The sequence below is a fragment of the Sciurus vulgaris genome, assembly GCF_902686455.1.
Source record: "Sciurus vulgaris genome assembly, chromosome: 3".
In the NCBI taxonomy this organism is placed as follows: domain Eukaryota; kingdom Metazoa; phylum Chordata; class Mammalia; order Rodentia; family Sciuridae; genus Sciurus; species Sciurus vulgaris.
This window is the reverse complement of record NC_136463.1, coordinates 23,417,205-23,434,822: the sequence shown is the minus strand read 5'-3', so window position 1 is coordinate 23,434,822 and position 17,618 is coordinate 23,417,205. Positions and strand designations below refer to the sequence as shown.

General features: G+C 40.0%; 1 protein-coding gene across 4 annotated transcripts in view; it reads left to right on the top strand.

Moving 5' to 3' along the window:
• Nucleotides 1–717: 717 nt before the first annotated feature.
• The window catches only part of WIPF2 (WAS/WASL interacting protein family member 2), a 39,583-nt gene continuing 22,682 nt past the window's right edge, over nucleotides 718–17,618 (top strand). The window contains exon 1 of one of the 4 annotated variants that reach the window (XM_079132906.1): nucleotides 718–925. The gene's annotated coding sequence lies outside the window, so the exon portion shown is untranslated. Of the gene's footprint in view, nucleotides 926–1,098; nucleotides 1,231–1,261; nucleotides 1,281–17,618 lie in introns of those variants that run through there. The other 3 variants (XM_079132907.1, XM_079132908.1, XM_079132909.1) reach the window with 3 other exon arrangements.

Sequence of the window (17,618 nt, the reverse complement as noted above, 5' to 3'; positions counted from 1 at the left end):
CAGATTCAGCCTGGGAATAGAATTGACCCAAGGAGCAGTTTGAGGATATAAATCAGTGGGATCTGCTGCAATGACAAAATGCTTTTGGGGGTGGACTCAGGAGAAATCCTCAATCAGTTGCCACGGAGTTAGCAGTTGCGCCAGGAAGGGCAAAGGATTTCTGTCACTGATTCAAGCAGCTGAAGGATTCCGCAGCATCACCCCTCATCCCTGAAACTGGGAAACGCTTGGTCCACGAAAGATACTGTTAGGGTCTGGTGGCTTCTTTGTTGCCATGACAATCACAGCTTGCCTACTGGGCCCTTGCAAGGTTAGCTGAGGCGGTCTCTCAAGATTAGGGAAGAACACTAATGGGGGAGGGAGGGGTGTGTGTGTGTATTTTCGAAGAAACACGTTAGCTGAGGGGTTCTCCACCTCGGTAATGTGTTAGAATCACGCGCATTGAAAGTACCGATCTAGGCTGTACTCGACCAATTAAATCAGAATCTCTGGGATTAGAACCTTGACATCAGTAGCTATCTGAAGTTCTCCAGGTGGTTTCAACTGCAGTCAAAGATGCAAATCCCGCTTTTAGCGGCTAAGCGGAGTTCTCGAGACCTTCTCAAAATGGCGACCGATCCAGCCACTTCCGTCTTTACGTGCGCCGGCAGGGGGCAGGCTTTCTAGAGGCGCATGCGTTTAGCGTCTCTTCGCTCCCCGCTCCCTCCTCCTTTTTCCCCCGCCTCCATTTTGTTCGCGGACGCTGGGGACGGTGGGAGCAGATCCATTTCCGGGTTGGCAAAAGGGGCGGCGGCGGCGAGAAAGAGAGCTTGCTGGGGGGCGAGCGGGACAAGACGAAACCGGAGCAGAGGTGGCGGAAGATTCGCTCCCGGAGCAGCTGCGACCAGATCGGAAAGAGGCCTGGACGACTGAGTCCATCGCTGAGGTGACCTGCGGACCTGAGTGGGAGGGAGAATCGCGGGAGGGGGCTTTGGGCGGGGCTTGAGGAGAGAGGGGGCACCGGAGGAGGGGCCTGAGGGGGAGAGAGGGGCTCTGGGGGCGGGATCTGGACACTGGGGGTTGGGTCAGGAGAAGCTAGAGAGGGGGCGTGGGGCATCTAAGGAGGAGTGGTCAGGAATTGGTACTGGGCGAGTGCGAACTGCAAAGATGGGCAAGGTTTTTGAAAGACAGGAAATAAAGGATCTTGAAGGTTTGGGTGAGGTAAGACGGAAACTCGCAGCGAAGAACGAGGTAACCGTGCGCAAAAAGGGAGATGGGAAGGGAGGACCTGTTGGGAACAGGTAATTAGGAGGATGCTTTGGGTGAAGAGGCCAAAGTGACATTTCGAGAATTGATTTAGATGAAAAGTCATGGTTGGGAGGATGGTTCGAGAAACTGCTTACATTGGAGAGAATCTTGAGAAAATTAGTTAAGAGGCAATCAGAATTGAGTTAAAGGTTGGATTGAGAAATGTTGAGATACGCTTTGGTGCACCTGGAGTTGAGGGGTTCATGTTGGAGTGATGAGAAGTGAGGGGACATGGCAGTTTTAACGTGCTAAAAGGTGGGCGTTGTGTGTGATCGAGTTGCTGATCAGGAAGGAAAATTCTGAAAAGATGACATTGTAGTTGGAAGAAGCTGGTTTACTGGAATTCATATTTTTAAAGGGACTTGAAAAATACTGTTTTGGGCTCTTCCAGGGCCCATCTCTTTTTTGCCCAGCCTCTGTTATTTTTGACTCAAGTTTTGGTTTCTGAATGACATATTGAATGTTTTCCACAACTTTTTCTCCTTTCATTAACCAGAAGAGAGCTTAGGGAATAAAAGCTGTTCTAGCACCCCTCTGGCTTTACTCATTAACTTTGAGGCAAATCATTAAACTATTTTTTCCCCTTTGTAATATAGTTCTGGTTCATCACTTTCTCTAAAAGATTGTTGAAGAGATGTTGAAGTAGTTATAAAGTGATTTCTGGAAACAAGATTGAGATATTGCTATTTGGAAGACAGTTTTCTCCATTTCTTCCTCTTGTGTATGTATATGTGTGTATGAGTATGTGTGTGTGTTTGTATACATATGTATGTATATATATACACACATAATGTGTGTACATTTATATATATATGCACACACATTATTATATGTAATGTGTGTATGCATATATATATATAAAATATATGTATATATGTACAATATATATATTGCCAGGAAAGAGTTAGTTTAGATTTGATGCATGTTCAATTTTTAAATCCTTTTTTTTTTTTGGCAGTAGTGTGATTGATCTCAGGGCCTTGACAAGTGCTCTACCACCAATATACAACCCCAGCCCCAAATGCTTTTTTGTTGTTGTTGTTTATTTGTTCTAGTTATACATAACAGCAGAATGCATTTTCATTCATTGTAAACAAATGGAGTACAACTTTTAATTTCTCTGGTTGTACATGATGTAGTCACACCATTCGTGTAATCATACATTTACCGAGGGTATGTTTGTCTCATTCCACCGTCTCCCCCCCCACCCTACCCCTCCCCAAATGTTTTTAATATACATATTTTTTTTAGTTGTAGATGGACACAATACCTTTATTTAATTTATATTTTTATGTGGTGCGCTTCACATGTGCTAGGTGAGTGCTCTACTACTGAGCCACAACCCCAGCCCCAATGGCAACTTTTTTTTTTTTTTTTTTTTTTTGTGGTGCTGGGGATTGAACCCAGGGACTTGTATGTGCAAGGCAAGCACTCTACCAACTGAGCTATATTCCTAGCTCCCAATGTCCGCTTTTTATAGTCAAAAATTTCATATTATTTTGTTACATTGTATTGGCTACCATCAAAATGAAGATAAGGACGTTAGAGTTGGGAATGAACGAGGTCAGTTGATGGAGACTAGGAGAATGTAGTATTTTATTCTTGACAGATGCTGACTTTCCATGAGCTCTTTGAGAATTCACTGAAAAATAGTATTAGGCAATCAAGACTTATGCCTAAATCTAGTCATTGCCTGTGCCTTTGTTTTCAGTTGGTAGGGATGAGTGTGCTTCTGGACCCTTTTAGTTGCTTTACTGTTTTTTTGTTAGTTTGTTTTGCCTTTGTTTTTTATTTTTATAGTACTGGAGATAGAATCCAGGGCCTCATGCATACTAGACAACCCACTCTACCCCTGAGCTATATCCCTGCTTTATTGTTAATTCTTCAAAATCCCGAGTGTGTTAACTTTTTTCTTTAGGCATAATTCTCTCTGCACTTTGCCCATAGGTGAACTTATTTAGCCTAGAAGTGTTGCTGAAAGTCTTGGCATTTCTGAGGTTTGAGGTAGATTTGCTGAAGAAGGGGTAGTTTCTGATTCTATCTCCCACTTGATATCAGAATGGTGTTTACCCTAGTTAGTACTGATTAGCTCTGTGATGTCGGCACAAAGGTGAATTCCTGGGGAGGGTGGAAGGAGTGGAGAACAGTGGGGTTTTCAGGTTTTACTGATGACTTTCAAGAAGGGAAGAGAGGAGTCTTATTGAAGAGAAAATTTTTGAATGTTTTTTCTTGACTTCTTGTGCTCTCTGGTTGTCTCTGGTGCACTTTAGTCTTATTTTCCTACTGCTCTGAAGTACTTCTGAAATTCAACAGGCTGTTGGTTCAGGCTGTTTTGGTAAACCGTAGCCTTCACACCCACTCCAGGAAGAGCTGCAGGCTGTGGAGTATCTGTACTTATTTGGGTAAAAACCTGTGTAATATTATGCTGATTTTTCAACCTTCAGTGTAACTTTGTTTTTTAACCTCCTGGGGACTGAACCCAAAGTGTCATGCATATTAGGTAAGTATACTGCCTCTGAGCTCTTTATTCTTTTTTTGGTGGGTTCTGGGGATTGAGCCCAGGCACGCACTACCACTAAGCTATGTCCCCAGCCCTTTTTATTTTCTGTTTTGAGATAGGACATCACTAAGTTGCTGAGGCTCATCTTGAACTTGTGATTCTCCTGCCTCAGCCTCTAGAGTTGCTGGGATTACAGGTATATGCCATATCTTGGTTCATTTTTAAGAGGGTTTTGAGATAACTTATGGAGGCTCAGAGCTCCTAGGAAGCTTTTGGTATAGCTTGCTTCTTTAATATAGTGTTTTTCAATTTTTCCTGTCCTGTCCCATTTTCCCATTGCTTGAGCTAGTATGAAGTGGAAAATGGCAGATTACTTATTTTCCCCCTTTTTAGCCTCTGGTGGACATCTTGTCTGTGTCACAGTTTGATACCACCAAATTGAAAGGATTCTTGACTGCTTCAAATGGGGTGGGTGACAGAAGCTGTGTTGGGTTTCCTGGCCAAAGAATGGACTCTGTCAAAGCAAAGAATAGTTGCAGATACACAAACCAGGACTTTGAATCTGTGACTAACATTTTGGCAACATGCATCACTTTGCCAAATAACTTCTTTTCTTCTTGAGTGTGATTGTTGATCTCCTTCTCAAAGTAGGCTCTTGTTGCTACTGTTCTTCACACAGCTCCCAAGCAGAAGTTGGCAGAGTTCCGGTTGACTGACTGTCTCTTGAGCCCGGATTAGAGTGGATGGGGCGTTCCATGTCAAAATGAGGTTCATTGGCAGATCCTGAGAGCTGCTCTGCAAGAAAAGAGAGGCAGCACTCTTTACTGAATGTTCTTGCAATCCTTTATTTTTCTCCTAAATTCAAATCTGTTTCTTATTCATCTGATGATTAAATGCAGAATCATTGCCTTTGCCTAGCTTTGCAAGTCTAGGGCATTGAGGAAGAAAGACAATATTTCCAGCCTCCACCCCCAAATCATTCCCAAGCCTTTGAGACAAAGGAACCTTACAGGCTAAGCTTAGGAACATTTATTTTGTGTATTTCTTTTTATTTTTTGCAGTTCTGGGGAATGAACCCAAGGCTATGTGCATATGAGGCATGTGCTCTACCATTGAGCTACAACTTCATTTGCCAATGAACTTTTTTTTTTTTAATACATTTTTTAGTTGTTGATGAACCTTTATTTATATGAGGTGCTGAGAATCGAACCCAGTGCCTCACACATGTTAGACAAGTGCTTATCACTGAGCCACAACCCCAGTCCTAAACCTTTCTTGATATTTTCTAAGAAGGTACATTAAATTGCTGGGCATGGTAGTGCATACCTGAAATTCCAGCTAATCTGGAGGCTGAGGCAGGAGGATCGCAAGTTTGAGGCCAGCCCAGACAACTTAGCGAGACCCTGTTTCAAAATAAAAAGGGCTGGTGATGTAACTCAGTGATAGAGTGCTTGCTTGGCATGTACAAGGCCCTGGGTATGAACCCCAGTATGGCAAAGAAAGACAGGAGGGAGAAAAATGCTAAATAAAACTTTATGATGTTAGTAGAGAAAAAACTGAGGTGTAGTGTCTTTAATGTCTGTGTCACTTTTAAACCTCTTAAGATTTTTGTCTTAGAATGCAGAAAATCCATGGAGGTAAGTTATCAAATGGGGAACCAGGAATTGGCTCCTAAAGTTAATACAATTTGGAATGACTGACTGCCTACTTTGTAAAAACCCTTTTGTTTTTCAGGGGATAATTAGCTAAAGATTACCTTGTTTCTGCTAGATCTTGGGATGGATTTTGAAGATCTTTTCTTGTAATGTATGACAGTGGCCCTATATTGCAGATAACTCCCAAATGAATCCTCTTGTTAGCTTTGGATTCAGATTTTTCCTGCCATCCTTAGTCCAGAGTATTCTTTTCCTGATATGCAGGTTCAAATCTAAAGGTTTTGATATGGTCCAGGGCTTTGATTATGGATTGGAGTTATGTTTAATGTTTCAAATCTTTGTTTCCTGAAAAGTCTCTTAAAGTTTGGTAGATCTGTATATGTAAGTAATGTGGTATACATTATGTAGTATTCTTATAATTGGATTTTAGAACTATTATAGTTTCTTAAACTTGGTGGATTCAAATAAACTTCATTTGGATTTTGAAGTTCCTCAGTGAAAATAATTTGTTTTTGTCAGTATTTATGATATTTCTTCAGTACCAATTCACTGACCTACTTTCTATGCTTATGAAAACACTGAATCTAATAATCCTTTTTTAAAAACCCCTGCTATTAATCCCTTCTGATTCTGAAAACATTCTCCATATGTATTCATATTGGGACACTTGGTTGTTAAAAAATGGAATTTTCTTCTGAAGTAGTACAATCTAGTATGAGGTAGTATGTTTGAGATTTCAGGATAAGTGAGTTTTTTCTGTTTTCACTTCTGCCCTCCCAGTACTCATCAGGCAGGTAAGATGTTTGTCATCTAAGACTCAGGTATGAGGTATTTAAACTATGTCTATCACTGTCTCAGAAATAAGGACAGGACTATTTTTAGCAAAGTTTATTTATTTAATTTTATTGATTGATTGGTGCTGGGAATTGAACCCAGGGATGCTCTACCACTGAGCCACAACCCCAGCCCTCCCAGCCCTTTTTATTTTTTATTTTGATACAGGGTCTTGAACTTGTGATCTTCCTGCCTCAGCCTCCTGAGTTGCTGTGATTACAGTTGTGTACCACCATGCCCAGCTGCAAATTTTATGTTTATTTTTTTAAAGGTTTTAATTATTTTTTTTTTTTTAGTTGTAGATGGACACAATACCTTTATTTTGTTTATTTTTATGTAGTGCTGAGGATCAAACCCAGTGCCTCACCTATGCTAGGCAAGTGCTCTACCATTGAGCTGCAACCCCAGCCCAAATTTTATTTTTAAACAGCACAGAATTCAAAAGGTATAATACACAACCCAGATATACATTCTACCCTTGTCTTCCCATCAGTCCAATGCATTTTCCTGGTGGCAACTAATACCATATTCTTAAAATCCTTTCTAGAGATACCATCTATATGTAAAGCAAATGTATATAGTCCTTGCTTTAAAAAAATAAGACCATGCTGAGCACAGAGGTGCACACCTGTAATCCCAGTGACTCAGGAAGCTGAGGCAGGAGGTTCATGATTTCAAAGCCAACTTCAGCAAAAGCAAGGCACCAAGCCAGTCAGTGAAACCCTGTTTATTATTAAAATACAAAATAGGGCTGGGGATGTGACTCAGTGGTTGAGTGCCCCTGAGTTCAATCCCCAGTCCCAAAAAAAAAAGACCAGGTGTAGCACACTGGTAATGCATCTTTTTTTTTTTTTTTTTAAGTACCAGGTTGGAGGGAGGGGGATAAAGTACCAGGGAACCCAGGGGCACTTAAACATTGAGCCACATCCCCAGCCCCTGTTATTTATTTTGAGACAAGATATTGGTAAGTTGCTTAGGGTCTCACTAAAGTGCTAAGGCTGGCTTCAAACGTACTGTCCTCTTACCCTCAGCCTCCTGAGTTGCTGGGATTATTTACATGAGCCACCATGCCAGGCTCTTTTGGTTTTGAATTTTCTTTGACCATTGTTCCCTACCAACAATAATGAGTTTGACACCTTCCCTGTACTGACAGATCTTCAAATTGTTTCCAGTCTTTTGCTATCACAAACTATGCTCCAGTGAATAACCATATGTATTTGGCCCTATGAGTATGTGAGTGTATCTGTAAGGGTCAAGTCTTAGAAGTAGAATTGCTCAGCCAGGTATGGTGGCTCATGCCTGTAATCCTGGTGATTTAGAAGATTGAGGCAGGAGGATCACAAATTTGAGACCAGCCTCAGCAACTAAGTGAGGTCTTGTCTCACTAAAAGAAAATAAAAAGGGCTGGGAATGTAACTCAGTCGTAAAGCACACTGGGTTCAATCCCTGGTATGGGGGTAGAGGGGGAGTACAATTGTTCAAGCTGATTTTTTTTTTTTTTTTGATGTTTCATTTTTGAAACTGGGCATTGAACCCAGGGATGCACTACTGCTGAGCTACATATCCAGCCTTTAATTTTTTTTTTTCCCAATTTGAGATATTTGCTGAGTTACTGAGGCAGACCTCAGATTTGCTATCTTCCTGCCTCACCTTCTGAGTAACTGCCTCCCCCTTTGATGTTTCTTATTCATTTGTTTAACAGAAATTTTTGAGTCCATACTGTGTGCCAAGGACTATGCTAGGTGCTGAAGATATAGCAGAGAGCAAACTGATTTAGTCTTTGCCTTTGTGGCAGTTATGGTCTAGTGGGGAAGACCTCCACTGAACAAGTAACTAACTAGTGTTGCTGTCAATGCTGTGCAGATAGGTAACAGGAATTCCAGCCCAGGTTGGCTGGGTAAGAAGGCCTGTCAAGGATTCTTTGAGCAATTGACTTTTTCTTTCTTTCTTTTTTTTTTTTTTTCCCCACATTTTTGTAGTCGTTGATGGACATTTATTTGTTTATTTATTTATTTAATTTATTTGTATATGGTGTTGAGAATCTAACCCAGTGCTTCACACATGCTAGGCAAGTGCTCTATCACTGAGCTACAACCACAGCCCAGCAACTGATTTTTAAGCTGAAATCTAAGGATAAGGGTAGGGCAAAAGACAATTCTAGGTGGAGGGAATGGTTTAGGTGAAGGTCCTGAAGGGGGGAAAGAATGTGGATATTTTGAGAAATTGAAATTGCTTAGGGAGTGAGAAATGGAGAGGAGGCAAGGTCAGGAAATGTGGGCTTTCCTAAAAAAAGGATCAATAAATAGCACAGTGAATTTTGAGCCCGACCTCTAAAGATTTTTTTCTGTTGATTCTTTCCACAAATTTTAGTTTATTAGTGTTAATAGTGAAGCCATTAGTATAATAAAGAATCTGAAATTTGATGCTTGTGCAGTAGAGCATGCTTTGTATGAGAATTTTCTTGGATAAAGCCTATTCTTTTGATCTTGTTTTCTCTCAGGTCCTGCAGATCCAACTTAGTTGACTGGATTGAGTCTTACAACTTTGGGATCTTAGAAACTGGTCTGGAGACAGGATTGTTGGGTAACAGTTCTTAGATTATGGAGAATGATGGGATTGCCAGTTTGCTAGATTTTGCTATTTAGGAAACAGAAAACCTATTTGTTTCTAGGGAATATTGACTTTTTTGCAATCTTCATGGTACTAGGAAAAGAACACGGATGTTCTTTATTAAAACTGTTGAATATGTACTCTGATATACCTGTCATCTAGGCTGTATGTCTTAACATGATGCATACATTTTGTTGGACAAGTGAATTCGTAGCCCAGGGTCTATTATAACTGAATATATGAAAACTTTTTTTATCTGGAACCATTATAACTCTGGATATATAAAATCATTTTTATTTGCAAGTATATTGACTTTTGTTTGGAAATTACAGCATTCAAAGCCCAGATGGTTCTGTTTGATTTAGTACCTTTCTTATGTAACTGAATCAGCTTATCCTGTTTTCATAACTTAAAAGTAGACTTGATTTAGTAGCCTATCACTGATGTTCAGGAATGAAAATGTACACATTTTTCTAACTTTTCAGGAAGGAACATCTGTGTTTCTGATGTCTTAAGGGTGTTAGGATGAGAGAGAAGAGACTCTTTGACAGTGAAAGTCACAAGCTTTGTTATTAGATTATCTGTGGTGAGTTGGGACTTTAAATATATTATCTTTGAAATGAGGCATGACACTTCTCTCCACACGGAGTCTGGATCAACATTTTATGGAGCATCTGCTTACATTTTATTTCAGGTCTTTTAAAAAATATATATATTTTTTAGTTGTAGGTGGACACAGTACCTTTATTTTTTTATTTTATTTTATTTATTCATTTTATGTGGTGCCTCACTCGTGCTAGGAGAGCATGCTACCACTGAGCCACAACCCCAGCCCCATCAGGCCTTTTCTTAATGAAGAGTATCATTACTGGATTTTTTCTTATTTCTGACTTTTTTCTATATAAATTTTTCTATATGAATTTTTTTAAAAAAATAAATTTTGTAGTTGTAGATGGACAACATGCCTTTATTTTGTTTATTTTTATTTGATGTTAAGGACCGAACCCAGTGTCTCACGTGTGCTAGGCAAGAGTTCTGCCACTGAGCTACAGCCCCAGCCCAGCTGATTTTTAACTCTTACTTTTTTTACATCTTCATTTGCAAAAGAAGGATGGATGTTCTCACAGAGATTAGAGGCTAGTAATATGAGACATGGCTAGCTTGGAGGAAGAGAGCCATTATATTTGTCAGTGATAAGTTTCAGCCTTGTAAGAACATTTTAATCTAAGTTTCTTAGAATTTCTAAAGACGTTTTTAACAACAGATATTGATTGTGTCTTAGCAGTTAATAGCTTTAAAACAAGACCCCAAAAGGGGTAATTAATTTGGAAGTTCATCCTTCAGTTTTTGTGCTTACCTTTGTAGTTAATTTTTGTCATGACTTTATTGTTTTTGTGGGGGGTGGGTACTGGGGATTGAACTCGAGGGGCACTCAACCACTGAGCCACATCCCAGCATCCCAGCCCTATTTTGTGTTTTATTTAGAGACAGCGTCTCACTGAGTGGCTTAGTGCCTTGCTCTTGCTGAAGTCAGCTTTGAAATCGTGATCCTCCTGCCTCAGCCTCCTGAGCCACTGGGATTACAGGTGCGCCACCACACCTGGCACGACTTTTTTTTAAGTGAGTCTTACTATGTTGCCTGGGGCTTCCCTGAACCCCTGGGCTCAAGTGATCCTCTGACCTCAGTCTCCCAAGCCCTAGCTACAGGCATATGCCATCATTCCTGGCTTTGTCATGATTTCTTACATTGCTCACATATTTGACCTCTTTTAGAGAGTTAAGCTCTGAGGTTAGTGATCTTTGTGTAGTTACACTCAGGCTGTGGCAAAGATTTAGGTTATTTCAGGCAAACTGTTTCCATAGAGTTAAGTCAAGACCCAGGTTCTAAATAGAAGACAATGGCCTTTTATTTTGTTGTTGTTGTTATTGTTTTGTTTAAATTTTCTACTTTCCTTATTTTTCACTGTAACAGATTCAGCATTGACTTTTTTTTATGAAATTTTGGTCAATCAGCTTATGTGGTGGCTTTGTGTATAGTGTTAGGATTTTGAGAGTTTTACTAATTAAATGTTTTTTGTTAAAATAGTAAGAATACATAGGGTTTTTTGTTTTGTTTTGTTTTGTTTTTTTGGTACCAGGAGTTGAACCCAAGGGCTTGTAACCACTGAGCCACATTCCTAGCCCTTTTTTATGTTTTTCATCTTAGAGCAGAGTCTTGCTAAGTTGCCTAGGGCCTCCTAAATTGATGAAGCTGACTTTGAATTTGCAGTCCTCCCATTTTAGCCTTTTGAGTCGCTGGGATTATAGGCGTGTGGCACCACGCCTGGCTAAGAATACATAGTTGCTTTTTTTTTTTTTAATTTAACATTTATTTCTTTTTATGTGGTGCTGAGAATCAAACCCAGGCTCTCACCTGCGCTAGGCAAGTGCTCTAACACTGAGGTACAACCCCAGCCCCAAGAATACGTAGTTTTAAGAGTCAAATAGTACTACTAGTCTTTTTGAAAAGAATATTTTTAGTTGTAGATGCCTTTATTTTATTTTATTTTCGAACCCAGTGCTTCACATGTGCTAAGCAAGAGCTTTACCACTGAGCCACAATCTTAGCCCTATAAGTCTTATCATACAAAAATAAAAACAAAACAACTATTTCATTTCTCCTTGTTCTCAACCACTTTTAATACACTTGTTTTTCCCTGATGTATATTCTCTCTACATTTCTACATGGCATGCTTATACTGTTCTGTTCTTTCTTTCCCAACCAACTCAGGGGTGCACTACCACTAAGTCACACCCCTAGACCTTTTTTGTTTTTATTTTGAGACAGGTTCTTATGAAGTTGGCCCATCTTGCCTCAAATTGTGATCCTCCTGCCTCAGCCATTGAGTGTGCACCACCGTGCCTGGCCTTTTCTTGATTTTTCTCTTCATATATATTATCTGTTCAGTTGTACTATAGGAGAAGATTTGCATTGTAATTTTTTTATGTTTATTTTTCCTCAGCCAGTTTTTAAGCTTTATTCTGAGATAGGATCTTGTTAAGTTGGCCAGGCTACCTCAACTTTCCAAGTTGTTGGGATTATAGGTGTGCACCACTGTGCCTAGCTATGATTTTGCATTCTTGCATTGATACCCACCCTCACCCTTCCTGCTATCCTTCTAATGCAGATATATCATAATCTTGATCAAATCAGTATCTTGGATATTTTTATAGCTGGGTTCAGACAGAAAAATAAGCCATTGTTGGGTATTTCAAAGAGGGTATTAGATGTTTACAAAATCAGCGGGGTACGTGGTGCACTCATGTAATCTAGTGGCTTGGGAGGTTGAGACAGGAGAATCTCAGGTTCAAAGCTAGCCTCAGCAAAAACAAGGCACTAAGCAACTTAGTGAGACTCTGTCTCTAAATAAAATACAAAATAGGGCTGGGAATGTGGCTCAGTGGTTGAGAACCCCTGAGTTTAATGCCTAGTACCCCCACTCCCACACAAAAAAAGTTGTTTACAAAATCTTTGGAAGGCTAGAAGAACATGTCGGGGAAAGCCATCTTGCAAAGAATTCAGGAATTAATAATCTGAGCTACCGTAATCACCAAAGCAGGCAGTTTATAGGAGAACGATGGAAACAATGCAAACCACACATCTGCATTCTCTCTGAGGCCACACATTTGCCCATTGCTATTGGAGGGCAATAATGGCATCTGCCTTTCTTCCATCATCCATATCTTGGTGGAATTTAAATCACAGCCCACTGACAGAGAATTCTGGGAAATGTAGTTTCCAGGTCTTAGCCTTTTGTCTTCAAATGAGTCTAGAAGGGAGTAGAAGTGAATGTTATAAAGAAGGGGAGGGGGGAAGAAAAAGAAAATTAGCTCTCAATCTAATGATGATGTGTACCAAGGTTATGTTTAATTTCTTGTACACTTTTCCCCGAGATGTAACAATTGTCATTCATTCTTTCCTTCCTTCCCCCCCCCCCCCCGCCCCCGCTTGGTTTACTGAATATCAAACACTAATTCATCTCTAAATTCTGACAGAAGTATAAATCTCTTCTTACTACATTCAAACATATTAGTGGATCCCCCTTTCTAGAGACTTTATGAAAAAGTGTCAAATAAGGGAGGACTTTGCGTGTCTGAATTGTCTCCTTTCTACCCTCAACAGTTGTTGGTACTTTGATTAGATATAAAATTTTATGTTGGATGTTATAGTTTTTTAAAAATTATAAGCCCTTACTTTGTGGTATTATGGAATTTGATGCTATTCTAATTTTTTTTTTTTTTTTAATGACATTTCCTCCCCCCTCTGGACAATTTTAGGATCTTGTCTTTATCCCTGGAATTGAATATAATGATATTGTGGCTTAGAGTGGATATTTTAAAACTCCTCATGCTTGGTGTTCAGTGGTCCTTTTCAATCTTAAAACTTATTTTCACCTATACAGGGAAATTTTCTTGTATGATTTCTTGTATTGATAATGTATTCCCTGTTGATAATTATCACTCTTCTCTTCCTGGGAACCCTTATCCAGATGGTGAAACTCCTAGGCTGGTCCTCTTACTTTATTTTATTTTTTTTTCCTCACCAGTTTTTCACTTTTTTCTTTCATTGGATTTTTAGGAGCTTTTTTTTTTAGCTTTTTCTTTCAAGTCTCTTTTCTCTCTCTCTCTCTCTCTCTCTCTCTCTCTGTCTCTCTCTCTGTCTCTCTCTCTGTCTCTCTCTCTGTCTCTCTCTCTCTCTCTTTGGTACTGGGGATTGAACCCAGTGGTGCTCTACCACTAAGCTATAGCTTTAACCCTTTTTTATTTTTTATTTTGAGGCAGGGTCTCTTTAAGTTGCTTAGGACATCACTAAGTTGTTGAGGCTGGCCTTGAATTTGTGATCTTCCTTCTTCAGCCTCCGAAGTTGCTGGGATTAGAGGTGTGTACCACTGTGCCCAGCTCTGTAGTTTTTATATCTGCTACCAGTTTTTTAAATGTCCAAGTACTCTTTTTGTTTTCTGAAAAAAAAAATTTTTTTTTTGTACTGGGGATTGAACCCAGGGGTGCTTAACCACTGAGCTACACTCCCAACCCCTTTTTATTTTTTATTTTTATTTTTATTTTTTTATTTTTTGTGGTGCTGGGGATTGAACACAGAACCTTATACTTGCAAGGCAAGCACTCTACCAACTGAGCTATCTCCACAGCCCCTTATTTTTTATTTTGAGACAGGGTCTCATTGAGTTGCTGAGGCTGGTCTTGAACTTTTGATCCTCTTTTCTCAGCCTCCTGCGTTGCTGGGATTACAGGCATGTGCCACCGTGCCTGGCTTAGTGTCTGAATTTTATGTATAAATATTTTTGCACACCATCAGAAATTGTTTGTTTACTTTGATTCTGTCTTTCCTATCAGAGATTTTCTTCAAATATCTGATAATTTTTGTCTCTATTTTTAAGATTGAGGCACTAAAAAAGCTCAGATTATGGGCCCCTGGCTCATCAAGTCTTGGGCACTCCCTTAGGGTGAATTAGCAGGCTGCTCAGAGGATTCTTGCCTAGAGAGTATAGGCCTGTGGTAGGTGTTTGATTGTGTCTGACAACTGCTGATTCTGGAGCCAAGAAGATGAGTTGGGGAGGAAGGAGAGGTCTCACTGGGTGAGTCGTTAGATATTTACTTGATTTTCATTGTGGCTTTTCTGTCTTAGCTGTGACCGGTCTCTTGGTTCAGAGGCTCTCTTGTTCAACTTTCTCAATCTTCCAAGTGGTAGCATGCGGAGAAGATAGAGGAATCTGTTCATTTTATAGACTTTCAGCCAATCTTTCTGTATTATTCCCTCCTACATCCTCTCTTCCTGCTGTACCAGGCACCTCTAATTTCTGAGCCTTTTCTAAATGTCTTTTCTTTTTCCTTTTGGTACTGGGCTGAGGGATCCTGGAGATGGGGCTCAGTCAGTCCGGCCAGGGGTCCTACGGGGCCTGGCTGTTGTCTCAAAATGGCGGCAGCCACGTGTAATCAAACCTGCAGGTACTGTAACAGTGAACTTCCAGGCAGCAGCAGGCAGCAGGCAGCTGGTTCTCCACTGGCGGTTGGTGATCAGTTTACTGACTGTTGTTGGACGATCTGGAGGTGTTGGGTGATGGATGGAGTAAGGCAGGCGATGGACGGGCGAGAGGCAGAAAAATGGCGGATGATAGACGCCTGACAGTGAGCAATCTGCTCTCAAAAAAGGCGTCGATATGCTGGCCTGGTACTGGGAATTGAACCCAGAGCACTTTACCACTGAGCTATATCCCCAGTCATTTTAATTTTTTTTGTTTTGAAACAGGGTCTTGCTAAATTGACTAAGGCTGGCCTCGAACTTTTGATCTTCCTGCCTTAGGCTCTGAGTCCCTGGGATTACAGGTGTGTGCCTCTATGCCTGGCTTCTATGAAGTTATTTTTTCCTAGTATATCTACATTCCAACTTTCAAAACTTTTTGACATCTTCTTTTCCATTTTTTTTTTTTTTTTTTTTTTTTTTTTTGGGTGCTGGGGATCGAACCCAGGGCCTTGTGCTTACAAGGCAAGCTCTCTACTGACTGAGCTATCTCCCCAATCCCCCCCCCCCCATTTTCTTTGTTGTTGTTTGGTTTTTAATTTTTTTTTGGTTTTATTGAACCCAAGGCCTCAAAGTGCATGCCAAGTACTACACATTCTGCCACTGAGCTACAGCCTTAGTTCATTGTTTTGCCTTTTTTTTTTTTTTTTTTTTAGGTTTGTATCTTTCAAAAGAAAAAATCTCTTTGCTATTGCTGTTTTTTTAAATTTTCATATTGGTGATTGAATCCAGGGGCACCCCTAAGCTACATCCCCAGACCTTTTTTAATTTTCTTTTTTGTGACAGGGTCTTGCTAAGTTGCTTAAGACCTCACTGAATTGCTGAACCTGACCTCAACCTTGTGATCCTCCTGCCTCAGCCTCCCAAATTGCTGCAATTACAGATGTGCACCAGCATGCCTGACTTTTTGCTGTCATTTTACTGGTGTTTTCATGAGGGAACATTGATAAATGCATTTAGTCTATCATGTTTAACCAACACATTCATCAGCTTTTTCTTGCTGATGTCCATTCAGTCACCACAGTGTCTGCGCAGTTGATAGTAATACTCCTTTTCTACAGTGTTTTCCAGGTTTTCCTAACACCAAGCATCACTTAAGGTGCTTCTTTAATATGTAGAATATCAGATCTCTTGGAAATTTTCTGATTTTAGTATGTGTGGCTTAGGGCCTACAACTATTTTTGTCTTTGTGTTTTAAATCCTCTAAATATGGACTGGGGATATAGCTCAGTCGGTAGAGTACTTGCCTCACGTGCACAAGGCTTTGTTCAATCCCCAGCACCACAAAACACACACACACACACACACAAAGAAATCCTTTAAATGTATTTTATCTTCAGGCAAATTTGAAAACCCTGATTTAGAAGAATTCTTTCTCAACCATTAGTGATATCTCACGTCTCCATGGCAAACTTCTTAGGCTTCCCCTAGCATTGCTTTTGTATTCAGACTATTTTAGTGTGTCTAGCTTTGGTCTGGATTCTAAATTAGGATGTGTCTTTCATCTGATTAACTCCCCTCTCTTCCCTAGTATTAAATGTTGACTGATGATAATAACTTTGGCCTTGTGTGACTCCATTTTTCTAGCTAAATCCCTAAGCCCCCTGATTCTTAGAATGTGTGGGTGGGGAGGAAATATTAATTATGAGTATGTAGCTACTCTGTGTAATTTTGCTGTCTAAATCCAGGAATCTTTTAATGCTTTTGGTAAAACAGATAATTGACACAGGCTTTGAAAATAGATGTAATAATCATCTTCCTTGGACTTATGCAACATCTTTTTTGAAGACTTTAAAGCACTGTGATTTGAAGTTTGTTTTTAGCTTTGACAATATGAAGGGGCACATTTTCTTTTCCTTTTTGTATTGTAGATTCCTAGGACTGGAAAGGAAAAATGTCTAGTGTCTTTTACTGTCTGTACGTAAAGCATCTGGAAATGTGTTTGTAGCTGCTGCTTGGTTGCAGTGAATTGCTTGGTGGTCAGGTGCCAAATAGTACTTGATTTTGATAATGGGTCAGAGGCAAGTGTAGTACTCTAATCTTCAATCTTACAAATCTTGTGGTGGTTATTAGCTAAAATTTAGCCTGAGGAAGCCATAGTGGTGGCTTTGGCATGGAGCTGATTTGCATTCTATGATGAGTAGCTCTATAGAAAGATTTTTTTTTTGTACTAGGAATTGAACCCAGGGGCACTCAACCACTGAGCTACATTCCCAGCCCTTTTGTGTTATTTTTTTTAGATACAGGGTTTCACTGAGTTGCTTAGGGCCTTACTAAGTTGTTGAGGCTGGCAATCCTCCTGCTTTAGCCTCTAGAGACGCTGGGATTACAGGCAGGTGCCATTGTGTCCAGCCTAGAAACAGTTCAAATTTATTTTACTTTTTTGGGTGCTGGGGATTGAACCCCAAGGCTGTGTGCATGTTAAGTGCATGCTCTACCAATGAATTGCATCCCCAGACCCCTTATACATTTTTACGACTTTCACTGTGACTTTTTTGTCTTAGAATTTTAAAGTCTCTTTCTGCCAAACATTGGTGTTCCATCTCTGTTGAGAGATTTCATTTGATTTGAACTTTGGGATCAGAAAAATTCTAGTGAGTGTCTAGAACCTTTTCCTCTTGAAGATACGTCTTTCTTTAGATTAGTTAGAGTAGGC